Source organism: Poromitra crassiceps, assembly GCF_964638095.1.
Source record: "Poromitra crassiceps genome assembly, contig: HAP1_SCAFFOLD_192, whole genome shotgun sequence".
In the NCBI taxonomy this organism is placed as follows: domain Eukaryota; kingdom Metazoa; phylum Chordata; class Actinopteri; order Beryciformes; family Melamphaidae; genus Poromitra; species Poromitra crassiceps.
In genome coordinates this window covers 42,037-52,545 of record NW_028152192.1, presented here as the reverse complement: position 1 = coordinate 52,545, position 10,509 = coordinate 42,037, and positions in this window count along the sequence as shown.

Below are 10,509 nucleotides of genomic sequence, written 5' to 3'. Positions count from 1 at the left end.
TTTTTTTTCCCCAAAATCAGAGTATTGACACCAGAGAGGCTGAATACCGCACTGAGTCAATGCGGTCTTAGGCTCTCTGGTCTCAACAATCTGTCTGATTTTGGATTTTTTTTTTCTTTCCCAAAATCAGAGTATTGACACCAGAGAGGCTGAATACCGCACTGAGTCAATGCGGTCTTAGCCTCTCTGGTCTCAACACTCTGTCTGATTTTGGATTTTTTTTTTCTCCAAAAATCAGACTTGACACCAGAGAGGCTGTATAGCACACTGATTCAATGCAGTTTTAGCCTCTCTGGTGTCAACACTCTGTCTGATTTTGGATTTTTTTTTTTTTTTTCCCAAAATCAGAGTATTGACACCAGAGAGGCTGAATACCGCACTGAGTCAATGCGGTCTTAGCCTCTCTGGTCTCAACACTGTCTGATTTTGGATTTTTTTTTTCCCCAAAATCAGACTTGACACCAGAGAGGCTGAATACCGCACTGAGTCAATGCGGTCTTAGCCTCTCTGGTCTCAACACTCTGTCTGATTTTGGATTTTTTTTTCCCCCCCAAAATCAGACTGAGTATTGACACCAGAGAGGCTGTATAGCACACTGAGTCAATGCGGTTTTAGCCTCTCTGGTCTCAACACTCTGTCTCATTTTGGATTTTTTTTTTTTTTTCCCAAAATCAGAGTATTGACACCAGAGAGGCTGAATACCGCACTGAGTCAATGCGGTCTTAGGCTCTCTGGTCTCAACACTCTGTCTGATTTTGGAAAAAAAAAAAAAATCTCCCCAAATCAGACAGAGTATTGACACCAGAGAGGCTGAATACCGCACTGAGTCAATGCCTCTCTGGTCTCAACACTGTCTGATTTTAGATTTTTTTTCTTTCTTCCAAAATCAGACAGAGGATTGACACCAGAGAGGCTGAATACCGCACTGAGTCAATGCGGTCTTAGCCTCTCTGGTCTCAACACTCTGTCTGATTTTGGAAAAAATAAAAAAAAATCTCCCAAAATCAGACAGAGTATTGACACCAGAGAGGCTGTATAGCACACTGAGTCAATGCGGTCTTAGCCTCTCTGGTCTCAACACTCTGTCTGATTTTGGATTTTTTTTTTTTCTTCCCAAAATCAGACTTGACACCAGAGAGGCTGAATACCGCACTGAGTCAATGCGGTCTTAGCCTCTCTGGTCTCAACACTCTGTCTGATTTTGGATTTTTTTTTCCCCAAAATCAGACAGAGTATTGACACCAGAGAGGCTGTATAGCACACTGATTCAATGCAGTTTTAGCCTCTCTGGTGTCAACACTCTGTCTGATTTTGGATTTTTTTTTTTTTTTCCCCCAAAATCAGAGTATTGACACCAGAGAGGCTGAATACCGCACTGAGTCAATGTGGTCTTAGGCTCTCTGGTCTCAACAATCTGTCTGATTTTGGATTTTTTTTTTCTTTCCCAAAATCAGAGTATTGACACCAGAGAGGCTGAATACCGCACTGAGTCAATGCGGTCTTAGCCTCTCTGGTCTCAACACTCTGTCTGATTTTGGAAAAAATAAAAAAAATCTCCCAAAATCAGACAGAGTATTGACACCAGAGAGGCTGTATAGCACACTGAGTCAATGCGGTCTTAGCCTCTCTGGTCTCAACACTCTGTCTGATTTTGGATTTTTTTTTTCCCAAAATCAGACTTGACACCAGAGAGGCTGTATAGCACACTGATTCAATGCAGTTTTAGCCTCTCTGGTGTCAACACTCTGTCTGATTTTGGATTTTTTTTTTTTTTTTCCCAAAATCAGAGTATTGACACCAGAGAGGCTGAATACCGCACTGAGTCAATGCGGTCTTAGCCTCTCTGGTCTCAACACTGTCTGATTTTGGATTTTTTTTTTTTCCCAAAATCAGACTTGACACCAGAGAGGCTGAATACTGCACTGAGTCAATGCGGTCTTAGCCTCTCTGGTCTCAACACTCTGTCTGATTTTGGATTTTTTTTTTTTCCCCCAAAATCAGACAGAGTATTGACACCAGAGAGGCTGTATAGCACACTGAGTCAATGCGGTTTTAGCCTCTCTGGTCTCAACACTCTGTCTCATTTTGGATTTTTTTTTTTTTTCGCAAAATCAGAGTATTGACACCAGAGAGGCTGAATACCGCACTGAGTCAATGCGGTCTTAGGCTCTCTGGTCTCAACACTCTGTCTGATTTTTGATTTTTTTTTTTTCCTAAAATCAGTCTTGACACCAGAGAGGCTGAATACTGCACTGAGTCAATGCGGTCTTAGCCTCTCTGGTCTCAACACTCTGTCTGATTTTGGAAAAAAAAAAAAAATCTCCCAAAATCAGACAGAGTATTGACACCAGAGAGGCTGAATACCGCACTGAGTCAATGCCTCTCTGGTCTCAACACTGTCTGATTTTAGATTTTTTTTCTTTCTTCCAAAATCAGACAGAGGATTGACACCAGAGAGGCTGAATACCGCACTGAGTCAATGCGGTCTTAGCCTCTCTGGTCTCAACACTCTGTCTGATTTTGGAAAAAATAAAAAAAATCTCCCAAAATCAGACAGAGTATTGACACCAGAGAGGCTGTATAGCACACTGAGTCAATGCGGTCTTAGCCTCTCTGGTCTCAACACTCTGTCTGATTTTGGATTTTTTTTTTTTCTTCCCAAAATCAGACTTGACACCAGAGAGGCTGAATACCGCACTGAGTCAATGCGGTCTTAGCCTCTCTGGTCTCAACACTCTGTCTGATTTTGGATTTTTTTTTTCTTTCCCAAAATCAGAGTATTGACACCAGAGAGGCTGAATACCGCACTGAGTCAATGCTGTCTTAGCCTCTCTGGTCTCAACACTCTGTCTGATTTTGGATTTTTTTTTTCTCCCAAAATCAGACTTGACACCAGAGAGGCTGTATAGCACACTGATTCAATGCAGTTTTAGCCTCTCTGGTGTCAACACTCTGTCTGATTTTGGATTTTTTTTTTTTTTTCCCAAAATCAGAGTATTGACACCAGAGAGGCTGAATACTGCAATGAGTCAATGCGGTCTTAGCCTCTCTGGTCTCAACACTGTCTGATTTTGGATTTTTTTTTTTTTCCCAAAATCAGACTTGACACCAGAGAGGCTGAATACCGCACTGAGTCAATGCGGTCTTAGCCTTTCTGGTCTCAACACTCTGTCTGATTTTGGATTTTTTTTTTTTCTTCCCAAAATCAGACTTGACACCAGAGAGGCTGAATACCGCACTGAGTCAATGCGGTCTTAGCCTCTCTGGTCTCAACACTCTGTCTGATTTTGGATTTTTTTTTTTTCTTCCCAAAATCAGACTTGACACCAGAGAGGCTGAATACCGCACTGAGTCAATGCGGTCTTAGCCTCTCTGGTCTCAACACTCTGTCTGATTTTGGATTTTTTTTTCCCCAAAATCAGACAGAGTATTGACACCAGAGAGGCTGTATAGCACACTGATTCAATGCAGTTTTAGCCTCTCTGGTGTCAACACTCTGTCTGATTTTGGATTTTTTTTTTTCCCCCCAAAATCAGAGTATTGACACCAGAGAGGCTGAATACCGCACTGAGTCAATGCGGTCTTAGGCTCTCTGGTCTCAACAATCTGTCTGATTTTGGATTTTTTTTTTCTTTCCCAAAATCAGAGTATTGACACCAGAGAGGCTGAATACCGCACTGAGTCAATGCGGTCTTAGCCTCTCTGGTCTCAACACTCTGTCTGATTTTGGATTTTTTTTTTCTCCCAAAATCAGACTTGACACCAGAGAGGCTGTATAGCACACTGATTCAATGCAGTTTTAGCCTCTCTGGTGTCAACACTCTGTCTGATTTTGGATTTTTTTTTTTTTTTCCCAAAATCAGAGTATTGACACCAGAGAGGCTGAATACCGCACTGAGTCAATGCGGTCTTAGCCTCTCTGGTCTCAACACTGTCTGATTTTGGATTTTTTTTTTTTCCCAAAATCAGACTTGACACCAGAGAGGCTGAATACCGCACTGAGTCAATGCGGTCTTAGCCTTTCTGGTCTCAACACTCTGTCTGATTTTGGATTTTTTTTTTTTCTTCCCAAAATCAGACTTGACACCAGAGAGGCTGAATACCGCACTGAGTCAATGCGGTCTTAGCCTCTCTGGTCTCAACACTCTGTCTGATTTTGGATTTTTTTTTTTTCTTCCCAAAATCAGACTTGACACCAGAGAGGCTGAATACCGCACTGAGTCAATGCGGTCTTAGCCTCTCTGGTCTCAACACTCTGTCTGATTTTGGATTTTTTTCCCCCCAAAATCAGACAGAGTATTGACACCAGAGAGGCTGTATAGCACACTGATTCAATGCAGTTTTAGCCTCTCTGGTGTCAACACTCTGTCTGATTTTGGATTTTTTTTTTCCCCCCCAAAATCAGAGTATTGACACCAGAGAGGCTGAATACCGCACTGAGTCAATGCGGTCTTAGGCTCTCTGGTCTCAACAATCTGTCTGATTTTGGATTTTTTTTTTCTTTCCCAAAATCAGAGTATTGACACCAGAGAGGCTGAATACCGCACTGAGTCAATGCGGTCTTAGCCTCTCTGGTCTCAACACTCTGTCTGATTTTGGATTTTTTTTTTCTCCCAAAATCAGACTTGACACCAGAGAGGCTGAATACCGCACTGAGTCAATGCGGTCTTAGCCTCTCTGGTCTCAACACTCTGTCTGATTTTGGATTTTTTTTTTCTCCCAAAATCAGACTTGACACCAGAGAGGCTGTATAGCACACTGAGTCAATGCGGTTTTAGCCTCTCTGGTCTCAACACTCTGTCTCATTTTGGATTTTTTTTTTTTTTTCCCAAAATCAGAGTATTGACACCAGAGAGGCTGAATACCGCACTGAGTCAATGCGGTCTTAGGCTCTCTGGTCTCAACACTCTGTCTGATTTTGGAAAAAAAAAAAAAATCTCCCCAAATCAGACAGAGTATTGACACCAGAGAGGCTGAATACCGCACTGAGTCAATGCGGTCTTAGCCTCTCTGGTCTCAACACTCTGTCTGATTTTGGATTTTTTTTTTCTCCCAAAATCAGACTTGACACCAGAGAGGCTGTATAGCACACTGATTCAATGCAGTTTTAGCCTCTCTGGTGTCAACACTCTGTCTGATTTTGGATTTTTTTTTTTTTTTTCCCAAAATCAGAGTATTGACACCAGAGAGGCTGAATACCGCAATGAGTCAATGCGGTCTTAGCCTCTCTGGTCTCAACACTGTCTGATTTTGGATTTTTTTTTTTTTCCCAAAATCAGACTTGACACCAGAGAGGCTGAATACCGCACTGAGTCAATGCGGTCTTAGCCTTTCTGGTCTCAACACTCTGTCTGATTTTGGATTTTTTTTTTTTCTTCCCAAAATCAGACTTGACACCAGAGAGGCTGAATACCGCACTGAGTCAATGCGGTCTTAGCCTCTCTGGTCTCAACACTCTGTCTGATTTTGGATTTTTTTTTTTTCTTCCCAAAATCAGACTTGACACCAGAGAGGCTGAATACCGCACTGAGTCAATGCGGTCTTAGCCTCTCTGGTCTCAACACTCTGTCTGATTTTGGATTTTTTTTCCCCCAAAATCAGACAGAGTATTGACACCAGAGAGGCTGTATAGCACACTGATTCAATGCAGTTTTAGCCTCTCTGGTGTCAACACTCTGTCTGATTTTGGATTTTTTTTTTTTCCCCCAAAATCAGAGTATTGACACCAGAGAGGCTGAATACCGCACTGAGTCAATGCGGTCTTAGGCTCTCTGGTCTCAACAATCTGTCTGATTTTGGATTTTTTTTTTTTTCCCAAAATCAGAGTATTGACACCAGAGAGGCTGAATACCGCACTGAGTCAATGCGGTCTTAGCCTCTCTGGTCTCAACACTCTGTCTGATTTTGGATTTTTTTTTTCTCCCAAAATCAGACTTGACACCAGAGAGGCTGTATAGCACACTGATTCAATGCAGTTTTAGCCTCTCTGGTGTCAACACTCTGTCTGATTTTGGATTTTTTTTTTTTTTTCCCAAAATCAGAGTATTGACACCAGAGAGGCTGAATACCGCACTGAGTCAATGCGGTCTTAGCCTCTCTGGTCTCAACACTGTCTGATTTTGGATTTTTTTTTTTCCCAAAATCAGACTTGACACCAGAGAGGCTGAATACCGCACTGAGTCAATGCGGTCTTAGCCTTTCTGGTCTCAACACTCTGTCTGATTTTGGATTTTTTTTTTTTCTTCCCAAAATCAGACTTGACACCAGAGAGGCTGAATACCGCACTGAGTCAATGCGGTCTTAGCCTCTCTGGTCTCAACACTCTGTCTGATTTTGGATTTTTTTTTTTTTCTTCCCAAAATCAGACTTGACACCAGAGAGGCTGAATACCGCACTGAGTCAATGCGGTCTTAGCCTCTCTGGTCTCAACACTCTGTCTGATTTTGGATTTTTTTTTCCCCAAAATCAGACAGAGTATTGACACCAGAGAGGCTGTATAGCACACTGATTCAATGCAGTTTTAGCCTCTCTGGTGTCAACACTCTGTCTGATTTTGGATTTTTTTTTTTTCCCCCAAAATCAGAGTATTGACACCAGAGAGGCTGAATACCGCACTGAGTCAATGCGGTCTTAGGCTCTCTGGTCTCAACAATCTGTCTGATTTTGGATTTTTTTTTTCTTTCCCAAAATCAGAGTATTGACACCAGAGAGGCTGAATACCGCACTGAGTCAATGCGGTCTTAGCCTCTCTGGTCTCAACACTCTGTCTGATTTTGGATTTTTTTTTTCTCCCAAAATCAGACTTGACACCAGAGAGGCTGAATACCGCACTGAGTCAATGCGGTCTTAGCCTCTCTGGTCTCAACACTCTGTCTGATTTTGGATTTTTTTTTTCTCCCAAAATCAGACTTGACACCAGAGAGGCTGTATAGCACACTGAGTCAATGCGGTTTTAGCCTCTCTGGTCTCAACACTCTGTCTCATTTTGGATTTTTTTTTTTTTTTCCCAAAATCAGAGTATTGACACCAGAGAGGCTGAATACCGCACTGAGTCAATGCGGTCTTAGGCTCTCTGGTCTCAACACTCTGTCTGATTTTGGAAAAAAAAAAAAAATCTCCCCAAATCAGACAGAGTATTGACACCAGAGAGGCTGAATACCGCACTGAGTCAATGCCTCTCTGGTCTCAACACTGTCTGATTTTAGATTTTTTTTCTTTCTTCCAAAATCAGACAGAGGATTGACACCAGAGAGGCTGAATACCGCACTGAGTCAATGCGGTCTTAGCCTCTCTGGTCTCAACACTCTGTCTGATTTTGGAAAAAAAAAAAAAAAATCTCCCAAAATCAGACAGAGTATTGACACCAGAGAGGCTGTATAGCACACTGAGTCAATGCGGTCTTAGCCTCTCTGGTCTCAACACTCTGTCTGATTTTGGATTTTTTTTTTTTCTTCCCAAAATCAGACTTGACACCAGAGAGGCTGAATACCGCACTGAGTCAATGCGGTCTTAGCCTCTCTGGTCTCAACACTCTGTCTGATTTTGGATTTTTTTTTCCCCAAAATCAGACAGAGTATTGACACCAGAGAGGCTGTATAGCACACTGATTCAATGCAGTTTTAGCCTCTCTGGTGTCAACACTCTGTCTGATTTTGGATTTTTTTTTTTTTTTCCCCCAAAATCAGAGTATTGACACCAGAGAGGCTGAATACCGCACTGAGTCAATGTGGTCTTAGGCTCTCTGGTCTCAACAATCTGTCTGATTTTGGATTTTTTTTTTCTTTCCCAAAATCAGAGTATTGACACCAGAGAGGCTGAATACCGCACTGAGTCAATGCGGTCTTAGCCTCTCTGGTCTCAACACTCTGTCTGATTTTGGAAAAAATAAAAAAAATCTCCCAAAATCAGACAGAGTATTGACACCAGAGAGGCTGTATAGCACACTGAGTCAATGCGGTCTTAGCCTCTCTGGTCTCAACACTCTGTCTGATTTTGGATTTTTTTTTTTCCCAAAATCAGACTTGACACCAGAGAGGCTGTATAGCACACTGATTCAATGCAGTTTTAGCCTCTCTGGTGTCAACACTCTGTCTGATTTTGGATTTTTTTTTTTTTTTTCCCAAAATCAGAGTATTGACACCAGAGAGGCTGAATACCGCACTGAGTCAATGCGGTCTTAGCCTCTCTGGTCTCAACACTGTCTGATTTTGGATTTTTTTTTTCTTCCCAAAATCAGACTTGACACCAGAGAGGCTGAATACCGCACTGAGTCAATGCGGTCTTAGCCTCTCTGGTCTCAACACTCTGTCTGATTTTGGATTTTTTTTTTTCCCCCCAAAATCAGACAGAGTATTGACACCAGAGAGGCTGTATAGCACACTGAGTCAATGCGGTTTTAGCCTCTCTGGTCTCAACACTCTGTCTCATTTTGGATTTTTTTTTTTTTTCGCAAAATCAGAGTATTGACACCAGAGAGGCTGAATACCGCACTGAGTCAATGCGGTCTTAGGCTCTCTGGTCTCAACACTCTGTCTGATTTTTGATTTTTTTTTTTTCCCAAAATCAGTCTTGACACCAGAGAGGCTGAATACTGCACTGAGTCAATGCGGTCTTAGCCTCTCTGGTCTCAACACTCTGTCTGATTTTGGAAAAAAAAAAAAAATCTCCCAAAATCAGACAGAGTATTGACACCAGAGAGGCTGAATACCGCACTGAGTCAATGCCTCTCTGGTCTCAACACTGTCTGATTTTAGATTTTTTTTCTTTCTTCCAAAATCAGACAGAGGATTGACACCAGAGAGGCTGAATACCGCACTGAGTCAATGCGGTCTTAGCCTCTCTGGTCTCAACACTCTGTCTGATTTTGGAAAAAATAAAAAAAATCTCCCAAAATCAGACAGAGTATTGACACCAGAGAGGCTGTATAGCACACTGAGTCAATGCGGTCTTAGCCTCTCTGGTCTCAACACTCTGTCTGATTTTGGATTTTTTTTTTTTCTTCCCAAAATCAGACTTGACACCAGAGAGGCTGAATACCGCACTGAGTCAATGCGGTCTTAGCCTCTCTGGTCTCAACACTCTGTCTGATTTTGGATTTTTTTCTTTCTTTCCCAAAATCAGAGTATTGACACCAGAGAGGCTGAATACCGCACTGAGTCAATGCGGTCTTAGCCTCTCTGGTCTCAACACTCTGTCTGATTTTGGATTTTTTTTTTCTCCCAAAATCAGACTTGACACCAGAGAGGCTGTATAGCACACTGATTCAATGCAGTTTTAGCCTCTCTGGTGTCAACACTCTGTCTGATTTTGGATTTTTTTTTTTTTTTCCCCAAAATCAGAGTATTGACACCAGAGAGGCTGAATACCGCAATGAGTCAATGCGGTCTTAGCCTCTCTGGTCTCAACACTGTCTGATTTTGGATTTTTTTTTTTTTCCCAAAATCAGACTTGACACCAGAGAGGCTGAATACCGCACTGAGTCAATGCGGTCTTAGCCTTTCTGGTCTCAACACTCTGTCTGATTTTGGATTTTTTTTTTTTCTTCCCAAAATCAGACTTGACACCAGAGAGGCTGAATACCGCACTGAGTCAATGCGGTCTTAGCCTCTCTGGTCTCAACACTCTGTCTGATTTTGGATTTTTTTTTTTTCTTCCCAAAATCAGACTTGACACCAGAGAGGCTGAATACCGCACTGAGTCAATGCGGTCTTAGCCTCTCTGGTCTCAACACTCTGTCTGATTTTGGATTTTTTTTTCCCCAAAATCAGACAGAGTATTGACACCAGAGAGGCTGTATAGCACACTGATTCAATGCAGTTTTAGCCTCTCTGGTGTCAACACTCTGTCTGATTTTGGATTTTTTTTTTCCCCCCCAAAATCAGAGTATTGACACCAGAGAGGCTGAATACCGCACTGAGTCAATGCGGTCTTAGGCTCTCTGGTCTCAACAATCTGTCTGATTTTGGATTTTTTTTTTCTTTCCCAAAATCAGAGTATTGACACCAGAGAGGCTGAATACCGCACTGAGTCAATGCGGTCTTAGCCTCTCTGGTCTCAACACTCTGTCTGATTTTGGATTTTTTTTTTCTCCCAAAATCAGACTTGACACCAGAGAGGCTGTATAGCACACTGATTCAATGCAGTTTTAGCCTCTCTGGTGTCAACACTCTGTCTGATTTTGGATTTTTTTTTTTTTTTCCCAAAATCAGAGTATTGACACCAGAGAGGCTGAATACCGCACTGAGTCAATGCGGTCTTAGCCTCTCTGGTCTCAACACTGTCTGATTTTGGATTTTTTTTTTTTCCCAAAATCAGACTTGACACCAGAGAGGCTGAATACCGCACTGAGTCAATGCGGTCTTAGCCTTTCTGGTCTCAACACTCTGTCTGATTTTGGATTTTTTTTTTTTCTTCCCAAAATCAGACTTGACACCAGAGAGGCTGAATACCGCACTGAGTCAATGCGGTCTTAGCCTCTCTGGTCTCAACACTCTGTCTGATTTTGGATTT